At 49.7% G+C, this 18,048-nt stretch overlaps 1 protein-coding gene across 1 annotated transcript in view; it reads right to left on the bottom strand.

Annotated features, from left to right (window-relative positions):
- Vps37c (VPS37C subunit of ESCRT-I) overlaps positions 1-16,405 on the bottom strand; it is a 28,815-nt gene extending 12,410 nt beyond the window's left edge. Inside the window, exon 1 of the mRNA XM_036174481.1 lies at positions 16,151-16,405. The gene's annotated coding sequence lies outside the window, so the exon portion shown is untranslated. The remainder of the gene's footprint in view (positions 1-16,150) is intronic.
- Positions 16,406-18,048: the final 1,643 nt, after the last annotated feature.

The raw sequence follows: 18,048 nt of genomic DNA, 5'->3' as shown, positions 1-18,048 counted from the left end.
CTCTTGGCCAGAGGTGGCTCCTATCATCAGCACATCCCTGGTCCAGCAGGCACAGACTGTGAGAATTCTCACAGCATCACCCACTGGATGGTACGGGGGCTGGTCTCTCACAAGTCAAATCTTACCTACTGTTCGGAGCCACCCAGAGAGCCTGAGAGCAGACAAGCACTTGTTCGGGGCCACCATTTGGAAAAGGTGAGGAAAAACGACCGGAGACCTATGGAGCAGCTACCTAAAACTGTGGCCAGGGGCCTGGGCCTCTGCTGCTAGCAACATCTAACCGCCACCAGCCAGCCAACATGGCAGACAGATTCTCAGAGTGGCCAAAACCAGCAGGAGTGTCACAGGGGAGGGAAGCAGGGATTGGTGATATATTATTTAGGGAACAAGTCCCTAGGCTTTTGTTTCTAGAGAGCTGGCAAGTCCAATTTCCTGAGGCCTCGGTGCCAGGGCTCTGACACTCCCAAGACCGCTGCAGCATTGAGATGCTGGGTGACTCCCTGGGACAGTGCCGTGGACTGCTGGGGGAGGGAAGCGGGGGCGATGTGAGAATGGGTAAGGCCCTGGGCATTCATCTTTGTCTTCCCAGTTCCTGGCACAGACCTACTCACAGGCAATTCAGAGTGAGCCTCGGAAGGGTGGAGGAAGAAAGGAACACCAGATCAGCCAGATGGTGACAAGTTCAGCAAGGTGCAGACGCAGAACAGCCCATCCTCCCACCTGCTCAAGCCTTTCCTCACTCTTCATCCCTTTACGGAACAGGCATTATTATGCAAGTACTGCATGCAAGACCCGTGCTGTCCCACATCACAGCAGAGGGAAGTTCATAAACATGTCGGATTGTGTGAGCCTGGCCCAGCAGACACATGAAAAAACAAAACACCTTTCTTCTTCCTCTCATTGAACTCGGTTTGTTCCTAAAACATCTTTTTAAAAGCTCAAAAGTCATTGTGCACACATGACCATGGGTGAGAAAGAGGCCTGAGGTGTGGCCCAGAGAAGCAAGGTGGCGACAGGGAGGCTGGAAGGATGACAGCTTGGGGCAGCAGAGGCCAGAGAGGAGCTCACATCGGGAGGGTCCTGTGGGGCCGCTGCACATCCTACCAGGGGAGCTGGTGGGCCGAGGCAGCTGTGCAGCAGTCACAGGTACAGCAGGTAACAGGTCTTAGGAGGTGACACCGAACAGTCACAGGTACAGCAGGTAACAGGTCTTACGGAGGTGATCAGACTGCCAGGAGGTGGGGAAGTGTCAGCACAGGAGCCAGGCTGCTCTTCTTCACAGTAGGGGGAAATGGGTCCCAGTTGCCTGTGCTAAGGCTTGATTTCGTTTTCCCCCACCCCCACCCTATCCCTGCCTTTTCCTGTTCTTTTTTTTAAAACTTTTGCCTCCTCTGCTTTTTCTACCTTCACTAAAGGTCACAGCTACAGCCATGTGTGAAAGCCAGGCCCACAAGTCCGAGGCAAGCATGGAATGAGGACATTGAACCCCAGTAAAGCCATCGAATCTGACCCCACACCAGCCCCTCCTGCAGGAAAGGGTGATGGCTGTGCCAGGCCTGCCAGCTCCCCAGGAAAGCTACAAGGCCCAATCTTAGATGGGACGGGCCACAAAACCCAGGGGCTGTACCTAAAATTAACACTGCGCCCTCTGGTGTCCACACATCATTCCACATGCTTTGAACAATGGCAAAACAATGTGACCCAGATAGTAAGGCCATAAACCAGATTAGAACCAGTGGATTTAGGCCAACTGGGGTGTTATTTGTGGCCACACCCCAGCAGAGGCAGCCGAAGAACTGCTCAGAGAGAAGTCACAGGGGTGCGGGGTGGGCTCAATAGACTGGTTCCCAACAGTAACAATACACAAGGACACTTGTGATCCTCACTCCAGGAGTTCTGTTCTGACTGCTCAGCACCAAAACACAGTTGCAAGCAATCTGAGGTCCTTTCCTGAGCAAACTGAAGGACGGAAACCAAACTGCACCATTCAGACCACGTAGCTCTTTCCAGATCATGCAGCAGGGCTGATGTGCACATTTGCACCCCCAGCTCTAACTGGTTCGTGCCAGCCTACCCTCCACAGGAGAAAAGTGGAACTGGGGATAGCTAACCTGGGCTCCTGCTTCGATTCCACCAGTCTTTACTATGTGAGCTCCATCAAGGCCCTGAACCTCAGGTTCCCTAGCTGGGAAGTGGGCAGAGACATATTAACCCCTTGAGCTCACTCACTCCACCTCTTGAAGGTACTGTAATGGTAAGGGGCAACTCCTGAAGGCCTGGGATGCAAGAGAAGCAACTGCCATCACTGAGTCCTAAGCCATCTCTGTGATGCGGTTCTGGGAGCTCAGCTTCCATCCCTCCCTCATCGAGCCAGCCAACATTACTTGCCAGCCTGGAATCACGCTGCAGGGAGAGCTGACACCCCTCAATTTCTCATAAATCCCCCCTCCATCAAAAGCAAGGGCAGAAGTTGCTACCATAGCAACCTACAGAGTGCATGTTATAAGAAACTGGACCTGTCCTACCCCTAATAGCAAAGACACCTTCTGTTGCCTTGGAGACCTTCCTAATCCTGCAGTCTAATGCAGAAACATTAGTTAAATGCTCTACTTCTTGTTTCCCAGAATGACTCCAGCCCTGGACCCAAGTACAGGAGTTCCAGCCTCCCGGGGGAGACAGCAGAAGTGTCTCCCTAACCCACAGCAAAGTGGAACTGATCTTGCCAGTGATTTGAAAAGTTGGACTATAAGCCACCGAAGGGAGACCCTGTGGGGCTTAGGTTACCACCACCATTTCCACCCCCTGGGGACGGGACCCAAGGCCTTCCAACAGTCAGGTGTGTTAGCTGGGTCATCACTGAGGTAAGTGTCCATAAGAGGAGCTGGAGAGAGGAAGGGCTGCTGGGGTGATGTTATGTTTACACGCTAACAAACTTTGTCTGAGGACCAGAGGACAGAGCCACCACTAGATTAAACACAGAGGTCAGGCAGTGGTGGCACACACCTTTAATCCTAGCACTGAGGAGGCAGAGCTCCATCTGGATCTCTGTGAGTTCAAAGCCACCCTGGACTACATGAGATTGATCCAGTCTAAAAGAGAAACAGAGCCAGGCTGTGGTGACACACACTTTTAATCCCAGCACTAGGAAGGTTGAGACAGGAAGTGATGTGGCTGGGCGGAGAGAGGAATATAAGGCAAGAGGAGACAGGAGCTCAGCGACTTTTGGCTGAGGACTTAGAGGCATTCCGTCTGAGGAGTCGAGGAGACAGGATCTCGCTTCCCTTCAGCCTGAGGATTCGGTAATGGTGAGAAGTTTCTTTAGTGGAATCTTCCTTTGTCTCTCTGACCTTTCAGCATTTAGCCCAATATCTGGATCCAGGTTTTTATTATAAGACCAATAGGATTCGTGCTACAGATTGCTGGCTCACATTCCAGGGCATATGGTTCCTTGTGGGTGGGGACAGTATGGTGGCAAGACCTGGAGGCATCCACGCTAAGGACACAGAGATGGTACCACCCAGATTTAGGGTGTGTCTTCCCAGCTGGATTAACCTAGTCTAGACAATCCCCCACAGGTGAGCCCAGAAATGTGTTTCTGTGGCAATTCTAAATTCCATCAGGACAAAAATCAAACTGAACCATCAGTTAGGAAGGAGCTTTACCACTGAGCAGCACCCCCCAAAGCCAATCTTCATTCCTTACTTGTTTATTACTGGTGTGTGGGAGTGGGGGAGGGGTCAGAGGCCAACTTCATGAGTTGGTTGGTTCTCTCCTTTCACTTTGTGTGTGTTCCAGGAATCAAACTTAGGTCACCAGGCTTATGCAGCAAGCATATTTCACCTGCTGGACCGTCTTGCCTGCGCAGATTTTCACTCTTCCCAAAGCAATGCTAAGGTTAGGGGCAGGAGCTTTCTCCCTATCCTCCAGTCCCAAAAAGAGACCAGAACTTTATAGCAAAGCATATCTAGACTTGAATCAGCTGAACCTTTTCTGGGGACTTTCTCATCCAGCTTCCCATCTGATGCCGCCCGCCATCGTCAAGGGGCTGGATGGACTTCCTGAGAAGGAAATAACTTGGAAAGGTGCTAGGCAGACACTGGGTCATGAGACTCCAACACACAACACCTTCACACCTATGGTTAGAAAACACTGCCTGTCAACCCTGCCAGGCCTCCAGCTGGCACATCAGAGCAGAGCAACCAGGTGTGGCTTTCTCAACAGGCTCCACATCAATGTGAACTGAAGTCCACAAATACAAGTCTGCTAAAAGAAGCTTGTAGACACATTAAGTGAGGGAACGCAATCCCTCAGGACAAGGCTTTGTGAAAGAAACTGCCTCCTCCACGTAAATGTTTACACAATGGCCCACTGTGAAAAGCTCCCTACTTAGCCTAAGGCAGGGTCCCCATGAAAGGCATTACTGGAAGGATGAGCAGTTCACTGTGCCAAGTGTTGGGGCCCTTAGGAATGGCAGATGACTTCTGATACCAACCAGGCTTGCCCACCAGCTGACTAGGCACCTCCCCCGCAACAAAGGCAACCTGCAGAGTCTCCGGCCAACTCTTCACTTTCCTTTGATGACCCAGCCCATGTGCTAGAGACTCCTCCCAAACCTGCTGGATCCTACCTGTACTCCTGAGATGTCCGACTCCAGCTTCTCTCTCCTTCCAACCACCATTTATTTACATCAGCTTTTCAAAGTTGTCCCCAATGCCTCAGTGGGCCAGAGATGGCACTCACCCTCAATAGCCAACCATCAAGCTTCCTTTAGCCAGTGTTGCTCAGTCTCTGAAGAGCACCATCCAGCCACCGCTGCCTGCCCTGCCACAGGCTCCACGATGATTTCCCACCTCCAAAGCCTCTTCCCTTCTATCATCACTCAGCCCCTCTGCGTTGATCTTTCCCCAAGTCTATTGGGTCCCTCTGGCCTCCCTGAGGCCAGCTGTCCCTTCCCATTCTCTTGCCAGAAGCAGGAAGAGGCCTGGAGACCACTGTCCTGAACTCAACCCCTCTGCTGACACTGACCCTCACCACCCTACATCCCACTCTCCTGCTCCCCTTTGGCTACCAGTAGAACAAAGAGGGGACCACACCAGGCTAACCCCCAGTCTTGGTTCCTCTCTACAACAGCAAGATGAGTTCAGCAGCAAAATAGGCTGATGCCGATCCCCACAGCTCTCAGTAAGCGCTCACTGGGTACAGAGCACCATCCAAGGCAATCTGCGTCCACAAATGAGGCATGAACCACGGAGTGGCCTTGGCCCTTCTCTTTCTGTAGAGGGGAAAATGGCTACAATAGACTGTGTCCTCCCCGGCCTCCCAAGGAGAAACTGTGGCTCAGCACGGGCAGCCAGGCAGCGAGCCCACGCTCTTCACATATTCAATGGACCTCACCATGACTGTAAACCAGAGTGTGGGGACAGACACTGTAAAGGATGGTCTATAGACAGATTTCGCCATCCTCCGAGGAGCTGGGCCTGTTAGATTATGTTCAGAACCCAACATAACACAATCCTCAACAAACACAGTGTAGCGCCCTAACCAGCACTCAGGCTAAAGTCCAAATTCCTCAGCCAGGGCCACAGTGCCCAGAGACATGGTGGCACTCCGAGCTGTTCCTCTCCCAAATCTCAGCTCCGTGGGGTAGACCTAGCTAGCATCTGGAAGGCTAGCAGCCTTCACTGGCTGGGGAGTCTGGACAGGCAATACAATCTCCCCATGCCTTAGTTTCTTCCCTTAAAGGGGGCTTCAGTAAGAATGAAATAAGTTAGTGCCTGAAAGATCTACCACCCTGCTCTTGGACAGGGCTCACCACGGCTATGCTGGCACAGTGCCCAGGTATACAATCACACCTCTACCCTCAGCACTTCCCATGTGGACTCTAAAAACAGGAACTTGGATTCCTCTGCCAACAGAGTGATGGAAGTGGAGGGCTGGATCTGACCAGATCCATAGCATTCATCGTCAGTCAATAGAACCATCAAGAAACAGGCGTCTAAACAGGCAGCCAGTCCTTCAAACTTCCTGACAGACACTCAGCCACTTGGCAGGGCCTCTTCCTTCTCTTCCTTCCTTAATTTTGTGGCTCAGAGTTGAAAGAAAATCATTCTCAACGACCACACACAGGCTTCCAGTCCTCTCTGCTGTGTCCTGACCACTGCCTCTGAAGGCCATGGACGCAGCTGTCCGTCCTCCACCCCACACCTCTAGGCCGCACAGAAAGATCATGATGGAGGTCAGGCCTGGGTCATAAGGTGCCTCCATTCAAAGTCCACAACAATGGGACCACTTCTATGGCTGGTCAGGATATGGGTGGCTGCGGAGCCCTACTCCACCCAGTGCCAAGTCCAGCCACATGAACTTTTGGGATGAGCAGAGTCATAAGCAGGCAGATGGGTCCACTGAGGGTAATGAGAGAGGCATAGAAAACAAGAAACTGAGTGAGAGCTTCTTCATACCCACCTCGGACTCTGGAAGGACTGGCAAAGCCATTACCAAAGCCAAAACGTGGCTATTGCCACAAACCAGCCTCTCCAGAGGCAACTTACTAGGTTCCAAAGGACTCAGCCCTCTTCCACATGCCCAGAAATCTCAAGAGAATATTCAGAGTTGTCATGGCCCTGCTACCAAACTTTCCAAGGCTCCCTAGTGTCTTGGTGATATGTTTCAAATCTGTGCTCCTTGGCTTGGCAGATGACGATCTCTTGACCCTCAACTTCCCTTTCCAGCTAGTTCTGAGCCCTCCACCACCCATGATCTACTCTGCTCACCCCAACTCCTCTGCCTAACCTTCTCCCAGCACAGAACACACTTCTAGTCACGCAGTAAATAATGACAGTAGAGCCAGATCCAGCCCTCAAGGTTCTGTACACACATGTGGCCTTGCCTTTTTCCTGTTTATCCCTTGTAAATATCATGCAGCATTTATTGTTAGGAAACAGCATGCTTGTCCAGCAAGAATCTAAGTTCTCTGTGCATCACTCACACCTGCATCCCAAAATGCAGGTCACTGCTGAACATACACCAGGTACTCAATGAGTGCTTAAGGGATTTCCACTTTAGAAGCATAAACCAGATCATAACACACACACACACACACACACACACACACACACACACACACACACACAAAACGTCAAAGAACTAAAAAACTAGACAAAACAAATGCAGAACAGCTTTTCAATACTGGGTATTAGGCAGCCTGGAAGAATGATGCTCACAAGACAAAGTGAGTTCTAGAGTTGCCCCAGCTTACTCCTACAATCTCCAAGATGACACAGAGTTGGGAAGACGGATTTGGGAGTCCAGGAAAGCCAATGTTGCTTTCACAGGGCAGAGAACCAGGGGACAGAAGTTACATAGAGACATAGAAAGAACACCCCAGAAATGTGCAGAGGATCCCCCCAGGTCCCAGCCAGCCCTGCTCAAGATAACTAGCATGGCCAGCGTAAGCAGGAAGGCCTTGTGTTTACAGCCGCTGTTAGAGCACCACAGAAGGCATTACCTCAGTAGTAGGGGAGCCTAGCTCTGCTCTAAGAGCTACCTGATCACAGCCAACAATGTTTCAAGTAACAACATACCCGCAAACAATCCAGAGATGTGTGGCAACAGATATGATGTCCAACAAGGTAAAACTGGCATATGACCTCCAGTCAGAACTTACCAGAAAAGACTAAAACAGGACCTGTAGCAATCAATAAAAATAGACCCTTATATGCAGGTGACAGAATCAGCAAGCAAGGACATTAACATAGCAACCATATTTCGTGTGTGTGTGTGTGTGTGTGTGTGTGTGTGTGTGTGTGTGTGTGTGTGTTCAAATTTATATTCAGTGTGTTCAAGAAGCACAGGTTCTAAAAGGCTGAGCACAGGAAACACAGACTCGGACGGTGGTTTTGTAAAGAGCCAAACTTCTACAGGGATAAACAACACTGTATGAGATTAAATGCATACTGGACTAGACAACCAACAGATTAGGTTCTGCAGGGAGGAAAAAATTATCCAAACAGAAACTATTTGAAATGAACCATGAAAAGGAAATGCTGGGAGAAAAAGAACAGGAAAGTAGGGATGCCTACTGAAAGGTTTCCATATCCCTATATTGGGCTTCTCCACTGATGCAATCAATCAGATCAAGCCGAATTAAAAGTTCAGGTTTAATGAGCAAGACACCCCTGGGTGATTCTCAGGGGAAGAAAGCAGGTGAGAAATCACATGACAGGTCTAGGGATGAAGTCTTAAATACCCTGTAGGTGTGGTCTTGAGCACCTCGGGGTAGGAGCTGACCCTTGGCAGGCTTTCTCAGGGGTGGGGTCTGGAATGGGGGAGTGGGGCCGGAGTGGAGATTCCCAACAACTATAACCACTCATGTGCATACAACAGAAGTCCTCAAAGGAGAGAAAGGGAGGGCGGTGGGATGATGGTTTAAACAATTAATGGTTGAAAATGAAAGCTATAACCCACAGATCCAAAAAATGCAATGAATCCCAAAATAAGAAACACGAAGAAAAGTATACTGAACACAATACAATTAAGTTGCTGGATGGGGATGTAGCTCAGTGGTGGAGTGCTTGCCTAGGGTGTGTGAAGCCCAAGAGTCAATGCCTGGTACCTCAGAACATCTATATAATACATGAAAAGCAAACTGTTTTCAGCCTAGAGACAAGAAATCAGCTAGAGGTGGGGAAAGAAACATCATAAACAAAGACCAGAAGTAAGACTGATGGCAGACAGTGGACACTGAAGCAGACAGACTCTTTAAAGAACTGCAAGAGGCCAGCTTAGAACTTGCAGCCTGGGGAAAACGTCTTCCAAAAACAAAGACTCCTTAGCCATCCAAAAGCTGAAAGAATTCCTCAACAGACAGAACAGACTACAGACCATGTTCAAAGAAATCTATAAAACAGAAGGAACATGCAAGGAAAGAGAGACCCAGATCAGTGCAGAGGAACAAAGAACACCCTCATCCCACCCCCCAAAACCAACAAACAAGGAGACGCATCTCTTCCTTTTAAATCTCCTCACAATGCAACCGTGTAAAAAGCACTGTGAGATTTGTAGCTTGAAGATGGGAGTGGGCGTGGGGGGGCGGGATATGCAAGGTTCAACCTTGAAAGTGAAGATGCACAGGACCCTTGAAACAGGCTATGAGAAATGAAAAATGCACACTGCAGACATGTAAAGCAACTGCTAAGAAGAAACGTTCCTGTTATAAGCCAACACAGGAAGCAAAAGAAAGGCCACGAAAACTACTCAGTGCCTAAGAAATCACAAAAATGTAGGGTAGATGGAAAAGAGCAGCCAGGTTCCATCACAGAAATGTGGACTAAACCCCCCAATTAAAAGGCAACAGCTAGGGCTGGAGGAATGGCTAGCAGTTAAAAGCACTGGCTGCTCTTCCAGAGGACACAGGTTTGGATTCCCAACCTCCACGTGGTGGCTCACAGTCACCTGTAACTCCAGTTCCAGTGGATCTGATGATCTCTTCTGACCACCATGAGCACCAGGCATGCATGCAGCACACAAGCACACATGCAGGCAAAATACCCACACACATAAAATAAAATAAAATTTAAAGGCAATGATTCTAAGACTGATTTTTTTAAAGCAACATCCTTTTGTATGCTGCCTATAAGAAATCCATTTTCAATAATAGCAAAAAAGCTTACAAGATTTTAAAGCTGTGCCGTAAGTTTTAGTCTCTATTATAACACTCAGAGCCTACCATTTTAGTCATTTTAAAACTTTTATTATGTTTATTTATAATGTGTATATGTGTACGTGTATGACTGCATGTGTGCCTCAGCACATGTGTGGAGTCGGAGCACAATTTGCAGAAGTCGGTTCTCTCCTTCCACCAAGCAGCTCCTGAGAATTAAACTCAGGTCATCAGGCTGGGAGGCAGGCACCTTTACCCACTAGGCCATCTCATTGGCCCCGTTTTAGCCATTTTGAAGTGTACAGGGTTTTTGTTTGTTGTTTTGTTTTTTAAGACAGGGTTTCTCTGCGTAGCCTTGGCTGTCCTAGAACTCACTATGTAGACCAGGCTAGCCTTGAACTCACAGAGATCTGCCTGCCTCTAACCCCACTCCTACCCACTAGTGCTGGGATTAAAGGCCACTACCACCTGGTAAAGTATACATTTTTTGACATTTAGATACAATTACTTTGTTGTATCTCCAGAATTTTTCATGACCCCACACCTGCACTCATTAAATACTGACACCTTATTCTCCCTGTCCCCATCCTGGCAACCACCACCAATGAATCCAACTAATCTAGGAAAAACAAAACAAAAAACCATAGAGTCACATGTGATGACTCATGCCTGGAATCCCAGTACTCTGGAAAGCTGAGGCAGGATTACAGTGAATTCCAGGGCAGCATGGGCTGGCTACACAGTGAGACTTTTGTCTCAAAAAAAAAAGAAAGAAAGAAAAGAAAAGAAAAAAAGCCAGGTGGTGGTAGCACATGTAGAGGCAGAGGCAGATGAATCTCTAAGTTTGAAGCCATCCTGGTCTACACAGCGAGTTCCAGGACAGCCAGAGCTACACAGAGAAACCCTGTATCAACAAAACACAATTTCGTTCTTCTCTGGGCATCACATTTCACACAGCATGCTGTCTCTGAGCTTCCTCCACGTGGCACTGTTGGACTCTGGTCACCTGGTATATGTACTGCATCCTGCATCCACTCACCTGTTCATGGATTCTGTGGGCGTGGCTGTCTTTGACTCTCATAAACAACACTGCTATGTTTATGCACAAATGGTTCCTGGAGTTGCTGCTTTCATTTCTTCTGTGTAGATGCAGAAACAGAACTGCTGTGTCGTACTGTTAACTCATTTGTTGAGGGATCACTATACAGCTTCCCATAGTGGCTGAGCCACTTCACATTCCCACCAAAACACACACACACACACACACACACACACACACACACACACACACACCCCTTCGATTCTCCACATCCTCACAAACACTTACTTCCTATTCTTACTTAGTGTGTGCATGTGTGTGTGCGCGAGCGTGCGCGTGTATGAGTGCAGGCCAGAGGTTGATCTGAGCGTCTTTCTTCTATGGCCTTCCATCTTTATTTTTTGAGAGGATCTCTCAGTGAACTTGAAACTAACTGATCTGGCGAGGCTGGCTGACCAATGAGCTTCAGAGTCTCCTCTCTCCACCTCACCCAGCCCAGGCTTAAGCCACGACGCCCAGCCTTTACGTGGGTTCTGGGGATCTGGTCCTCATGCTTGCAATGGGAGGCACTTTACAGACTGAGCCACCACCCAGGCTATTTCCTACTTTCTTTTTCTTTTTAAACCTGAATAGTTCAGTACATGGGTATTTGGGTTATATATATATATATATATGATCTTTATTGACAGACAGTTCACATAGTATATAATTTTCCTGTTTGCACAATTTGGCTATTTCCTATTTTCAATGCTCATCCAGCAAGTAGATTAGTGTTGTGCTGGGATTTTAATTTGTACTTTCTCTGATACAAGCATATCATTTTAGGGACTTCTGGTCATTCATATATTCTTCAGAGAAATACTGCTCAATTACTTTGCCCACTTTCTAATTGTCTGCGTTTGCCACTGAGTTGCAGGGTTTCTCTGCAGTCTTGGTCAACTACACTAACCCTAACTTCAAAACACAAGACTTCAGGTGTGGTGAGGCACTCCTTTAATCCCAGCCTTTAAGAGGCAGAGGCAGGTGGATTTCTGGGAGTTCAAGGCCAGTCTACATAGTGAATTCCAGGACAGCTAGGGCTATATAGAGAGATCTTGTCTTAAAAAAAAAAAAAAATATTTTTAAGCATGTTAATGTTAATTTCAGAAGAGATCTTCCTTAATTTTTTTTTTTTAAATTATGGAAGCTGTCAGGATTTGGTTGATAGCCATCAGACCCTTCTTCCCAGCAGTCCACAGATGCAATTACCCAGAGTGGGGCTTGGACAAGTGCCCTAGGCTGGGCAGGACAGAGGAGAATGGGACTGCCACTGTCAGTCTTTCCTGGTCCCCAGCCTGAGATAAGGGTTGTCAGGAAGGGACGCCATGGCCTCCTCCACTCCAGAAGTGTCACCGGGGACGGCGGACTGAAGCACACCCATTTTCATGAAAAGCACACAAGCTGCCCATCAAGTAGTCACTTCTGCAATGCTGCAAGCTGACAGTCAAAGTGTTTTAAAACCCCCATGGCTGCCAAGACTCCAATCTAGCCACCAGCTCCAAGCCAAGGACCCAGTCACTCCACAGTGACTGTCAAAGACACTACCTCATCAAAGGCTTTACTTGGGGGAGGCTTGGCTTCTTCAGGCCACGACAGTGTCGGGGGCTGCCCTTCAGATAACTGGGTCCATGGATACTACTCTGACCTCATCACAAGGGCCCTCATAGCAACAAATCCTCAACCCAGTCAGGGAGGAGCTCTGCCCCGACCAAGGGCAGCTAATGAGCATGTGGGACCGACTGGCCAGCTAAGGAAACCTGTTCTCTCCCTCTCTAGCTGCTGTCTGGGAAACCTCGCTCCCCAGTGCTGTCCCTGCATGCCACTGCAGCATAGGCCCCAAGCACCTTCCTTGTGGGAGTCTTATCGCCCAAAAGTAGAGTGAGCTGAGCTGACTGCATGAAGAACAGGTGACTCCCGAGGCTGCCAGCTCCCACACCCAGCAGCAGCTAGCAGGTGGCAGAAGAGTCTTACAGCTAGGAACAGAAGAGACTGAGACAAAGATGAAGGACTGGGGAAGTGCTGGGAAGGTGGCAGGCAGTGGGGAGCAAATTGCAGGCGAAGGAAGAGCTGTGGGAAGTAAGAATAGGAACTACAAAAGGCAAGAGAAACAGAGCCTCCTCCACTGCTGGGAGGGTTTAAGGAAGAGCTACTAGTTAGTTCCTACTGCTGAGAAAAAGCCCAGAGCAGTAACACTGAGAGCTGAGGGGCCCTGCACCCTGGGCTAAGAGCTATAGCACAATATACTGGGTGCTAGGCCACTTACCTAAAGCTATAAGACTCAGAATGAAGGGAGCTAGGCACCCCAAGCCACGCTTGGCCCACTCTCCATTTCCATTAGTTGAGGGCAGAAGAGCCCTCACCCCCATAGACTGGTGACAGACACCCTCTCGGTGACAACAAGAGAAAGTGTCAGTAGGGCCCAGAAGACAAGCAGCCAGCACTCCCAACAGGCTGGACTTGACCACTGAATGCTCCACACAACAGCAGAACCAACTTTTTTCCAAGTCTCCCTAGAACATTTACTAAGCTACAGCACAGCAATTCTGGGACACAGCAGGGGTCACAGCGAATTGAAAACCATTCAAATTAAGGCCTGGCTCAGTTGGTAGAGTGCCTATTCGGCATGCACGAAGCATTACATAAATCCGGTATGGTGGGACACGCCTGGAATCTCAGCACTGGGGAAGTGGAAGCAGGAAGGTGAGAAGTTCAAGGTCTCTCTGCTATACAGCAAGTCAAAGCCAGTCTGGGCTACATGAGACCCAGTCTAAAGGTAATAAAATGGGAAGTAATCATGATGGTTTGTCAACAAGACAGGCACTCTGATCACCAAGGAGACACGCCCCTGAGCTCACCTGTGAGGGATTATATAGATTCCCTTAACTGAGGTAGGTCTTCCTGCCTCAACTGTGAGCAGTATCTTAAACTGAGGTCCCGGATGAATACAAAAGAAAAAACAAGCTGAGCACTAGCATCCATCACTCTGATTCCTGATAACAAGGCAGCACGATGAGCCACCTCAAGCTCCTGCCACCATCACATCCCTTCAAGAATGGTGCACCCAGAACCAAAAAAAAAAAAAAAAAAACATCTTCTCCTTTTAATTGCCTGTGCCCAGGTATTTTATCACAGAAAACAAGAAAAGCACCCAGCACAGAAAGTCTCCGTTTACAGAGATGTCAAATGAGAAGTTGCTGGTTATGGGCAGGAGAATAAAGTAGCAGTTCACTCCTTGTCAGCTCCTTCTGCTGCTTGTGGAACCTGCTGTTAAAGTCTTCACAGGGTTTCACTGTGCAGGCCCACCCCGCTGAAGTTACCTGGCTTGAAGTTCATGGTGGAGACTCTCCCTTCCCCAGCCCATCCTAAGCCCCAGGGCCAAACTTGTCAGCTCCAGCTCAATCAAGGCAAACCTGTTTAATAGTCCCTGTCTTCCAGACAGCTAGAAGAAAATGGAGGGAGAGATAGGTGGACCATGCCTTCAAAGCCTGCTCAACCTAAAGACTGTGGCCATCACTGAAATCTGTGTCACCGGGCAAGCTGGGTAGGGACAGGTTAAGAACCTTCTGGAAACTCCAGATCCCAAGAGGAAACTTCTAACACAATCCCCCACATTAGCAATATAACTGCTCTAACAGGTCTTCAATGACCTCACTGGTCAGTCTGGAAAAACCCCACTACTACTAGCCAACACTGTCCAGGAATGATTCATGTGTCTATTTATTTCAAAGCCCTTTTAATGGCACATTAGCATATGCCAAAGAAATAGGCAAAAGGCACCAAGAATCTTGAGTATCATCTCACTTCCAAGCTCCAGTGGCCCAGAAAAATCTACAAATTTGCATTAAGATCAGAATCACCCAATGTGTTAAAAACAGACCTCTTGGGTCCCCTTCAGATAACATCACAAGACTCTCCAGAAATGGGGCTCTGCATTTTCAACATCATAGTTAATTCTCCCCCGCCCCCAGCTGAGGACCAAACCCAGGGCCTTGCAAGCGCTCTACCACTGAGCTAAATCCCCAAGTCCCATAGATAATTCTTAAGCTCCAACACATGAGGGCAACTGAGGCCTCTGGAAGGCAGTATTAGGAGTTAAAGGTACCTTTGCTTTGAAAAGAGACAAGAGGGTTAAAAATCCTAACGCAGCCAGCCACCCACTGGTTGTTGACACTAGCCAAGTGACCTAACATCTCAACAACTCCGTAAACTGGGATCACCAGTCACTCAGAGGTGTTCTCTGTTGTCCAGTATGTTCAAAACACCCCAAGGGCAGTACCGAGCAAAGGACAGCTACTCTAGCGATCAGAACTACTGCTTGGCAAAAGAGCAACAGAAAACTGCCCCGCTGAAGCAATCCATCATGTTTTCTACTTAATGGAAATTACAAAGGCACTAGGCCAGACTTCCCAGATAATCTCAGGAAAAGGCTTTTCTGGGCACTATGACTGCCAAGAACAAAGACTCACCTCAGAGTCCTGTGTTTCACCCAGCAGCCCAGATCAGGTCCCTCCCTGGGCCCCAACCAAATAAGAATCTTTCCTTCCTAAGTCCCTCCTATGTCACCACCATCTTCAGCTGCAGGGCTGACAGTCACTGAATGTGGAGTGGTACATTTTGAGTGGACTCCTGGATAAGAAGGCAGGAGACCTGGGGCTGTGGGGCTCCCTGGCTCACGGTGGGCAATCCCAGGATGAGTGACAAGGTATGGGCTGGACTCCAGAGCTGGGACCCTGATGTAGTCAACTCTACCAGTAACTCAAACACATCCTCGGGAAACGCCTTCCCCCACCCAAGAAGTGGAAGAACACCCCTAACCCGCTGTAAGGGGGGAACAAAGGAGAACCAGGCACATAGAACCAGGGACCACACATCGCTGTCCTTTGCACCTGGAAGGCCCAGGTACAGGGACGGCTCGGCCATGCTGGACAGTCCAAGTCGGGGTTCAGAAGATATGGGAAGAACAGGACCCCAACCTCTCGCTACTCTGGGGAAAGACACAGGCCAGTAAGTCAAAGGCCAGAGTCCCTCCAACCCCACTATGCCGCTGGGGCAAGTCAGACAACACTAGCCTCAGTTTCTCCATCTGTACAAAGAGCCAAGAGGCCTTTAATGACTTACTGACCACAAGATGCTATTACAGAGGGCAAAGGGCTGCGTGGCGTTAGCGGATAGGTGGGAGGGGGCGGAGCTGAGGCGCCCGGCGAGGACAGCCTCCCACCCTCCATCCCTCCCACCACGCGACAGGGGCGCAGGCCCGCGGGGAGTCACGCGCCCACTGCACCCAATCGCGGGCCTCGGCCAGGCAGGCGGCAGGCGGCAGGCGGCAGGCGGAGGGGCCCGAGCTCGCCGGCAACGCCTCCAGCACCGTCCGCCGCTGCCCGCCGCCGCCCGGGACCCTCCCCAGCGGCGCTCACCTGCCGGGGCCGCCGCCACCGCGGGCAATCAGCCGCCGCCCGCACTTCCGGGATCCGCGAGCCCCGCCTCCGCCGGATGTGACTCCCTCCCGAGTCCGCGCCGGGAGCTGGCCGCGCCGCCCCTCCGCCGTGCCTGGGGCCTCCCGCCTCGTGGGCCTCGGGGCGGTCAAGCTACCGGCACTCATACGCGGGCGACAGCCGGGAACCACACCCGCGGAGCGGCCCCGCCCGCGCGGGAAGGCCCCGCCCCCGCGATCGGACTCCGCCCATGGGGAGTGCGCCTGCGCAGACTTGCAGGCGCGTCTTTGATAAACCTTGAGGGTCCTAAGAGCTAACTCTTGCAATCTCCAAAGGGAGGCCCAGGTGGGCTAGTCAGTCGTACTGCGGCCCCCCTGCCCGGCCCTTTGGCCCCAGGACTAGAATGGCTGCTGTCCCGAGAGTCCCCTTCAGACTCTGCCAACAGCTGAGTCCTTTTCCTAAGAGCCACCCTTTGTCAGGATCCTAGATTGCACGTTAAGTCCTCTGTAGATGGGTAGCTCTGTGTAAGCATGGGAGCTAGCTGGGCGGTGGTGGCGCATGCCTTTAATCCCAGCACTCGGGAGGCAGAGCCAGGCGGATCTCTGTGAGTTCGAGGCCAGCCTGGGCTACCAAGTGAGTTCCAGGAAAGGCGCAAAGTTACACAGGGAAACCCTGTCTCGAAGTAAAAAAAAAAAAAAAAAAAAAAAAAAAGCATGGGACCTGATTCATCCTTGCTCGCCCAGGTAAGCTCCAGGAAGGCCTGGGAACAAACCCCATTGCCCTCTCAGAAGCTGTGGTTATGGGGACCTTGTGAGATAAGCTTCCAGCCTGAGAAAACCATGCCACCTGGTTGCCACGCCTTGTTATAGGTAGACTTGTTGCAAGTGGCAGAGACCAGCACAAACCGGCTTCTGCAAAATGGGAATTGTTGGGTCATACAGAAGAGAAAAGTTCAGAGGCCCCAGTAACAACAGGGTCAGTGTCATCCAAAGCCTCCTGCTCCTTCACTTGAATATTAGTTCTGTCCACACAAAACAGCTCTCATCTCAAAGGGGATGAAAGACGTTTTGTTCTGAGCCAAGTGAGAGTGGCCATGTGGGACACAGAGTCAGGTTGCCTTAAATAACATGTTCCAAAGCAGAAGTGCTTTCGTGACGTTTGTAAGTAACAACAGAAGTAAGTCATACATCAAGACATTTTTCAAATCTATTCCTGGGAACATCACATCAGTGGGTTATAGCAAATTAGGAGAAATCTCTGCTTGGATCTGAGATGCTATTTGATACGTTTTCACTTTCCAGTTGGTGAAGCTGGGGATCTGCTGAATTAATGAATTGCAAAAGGTTTTACCTGATAATCACAAGGATGTGAGGTCAGGCACAGAGTGAACAATGGTTATCAAGGATACTAAAGATAATTCTGAGACAAGTTGACCCTGTACCTGTAACATTTCAACTCTCCACGGTCAAGAAGTTCTAATCACTCATCAATTATAAACACAGATGCCCCCCCTCCTTTTTTTTTCAGGGAACTTCAGTTTCACATGTTTCCCTTTTGTGTCTTTGAGTTTTTAACAGGAGCTCCCAAATTTGCTATTTTAGATTCTGGATTTAAGATAAATTGTCATTGTTCCCACTGGGAAGAACACCCTCCCCTTTACTCCTTCATGTGCTGCCTGTTCATGTAATCCACCTTCATCATTTTTTTTTTTTTTTTTTGAGACTGGGGTCCCAAGGTTTCAAGTAGCCCATGCTGTCCTAGAACTCTAAAGTAGCCAGAATGACCTCCTGCCTGTACTTGCCAAGTGCTAAGATTACAGGTGTGCACTGCCATGCCCAGTGTTATGCCATGCCTCATGCATGCTAGGCAAGTGCTCTACC

This window comes from Onychomys torridus, chromosome 1 (assembly GCF_903995425.1).
Source record: "Onychomys torridus chromosome 1, mOncTor1.1, whole genome shotgun sequence".
Classification (NCBI taxonomy): Eukaryota; Metazoa; Chordata; class Mammalia; order Rodentia; family Cricetidae; genus Onychomys; species Onychomys torridus.
The sequence above is the reverse complement of the archived record's forward strand: the minus strand, read 5'-3'. Positions and strand labels throughout refer to the sequence as shown.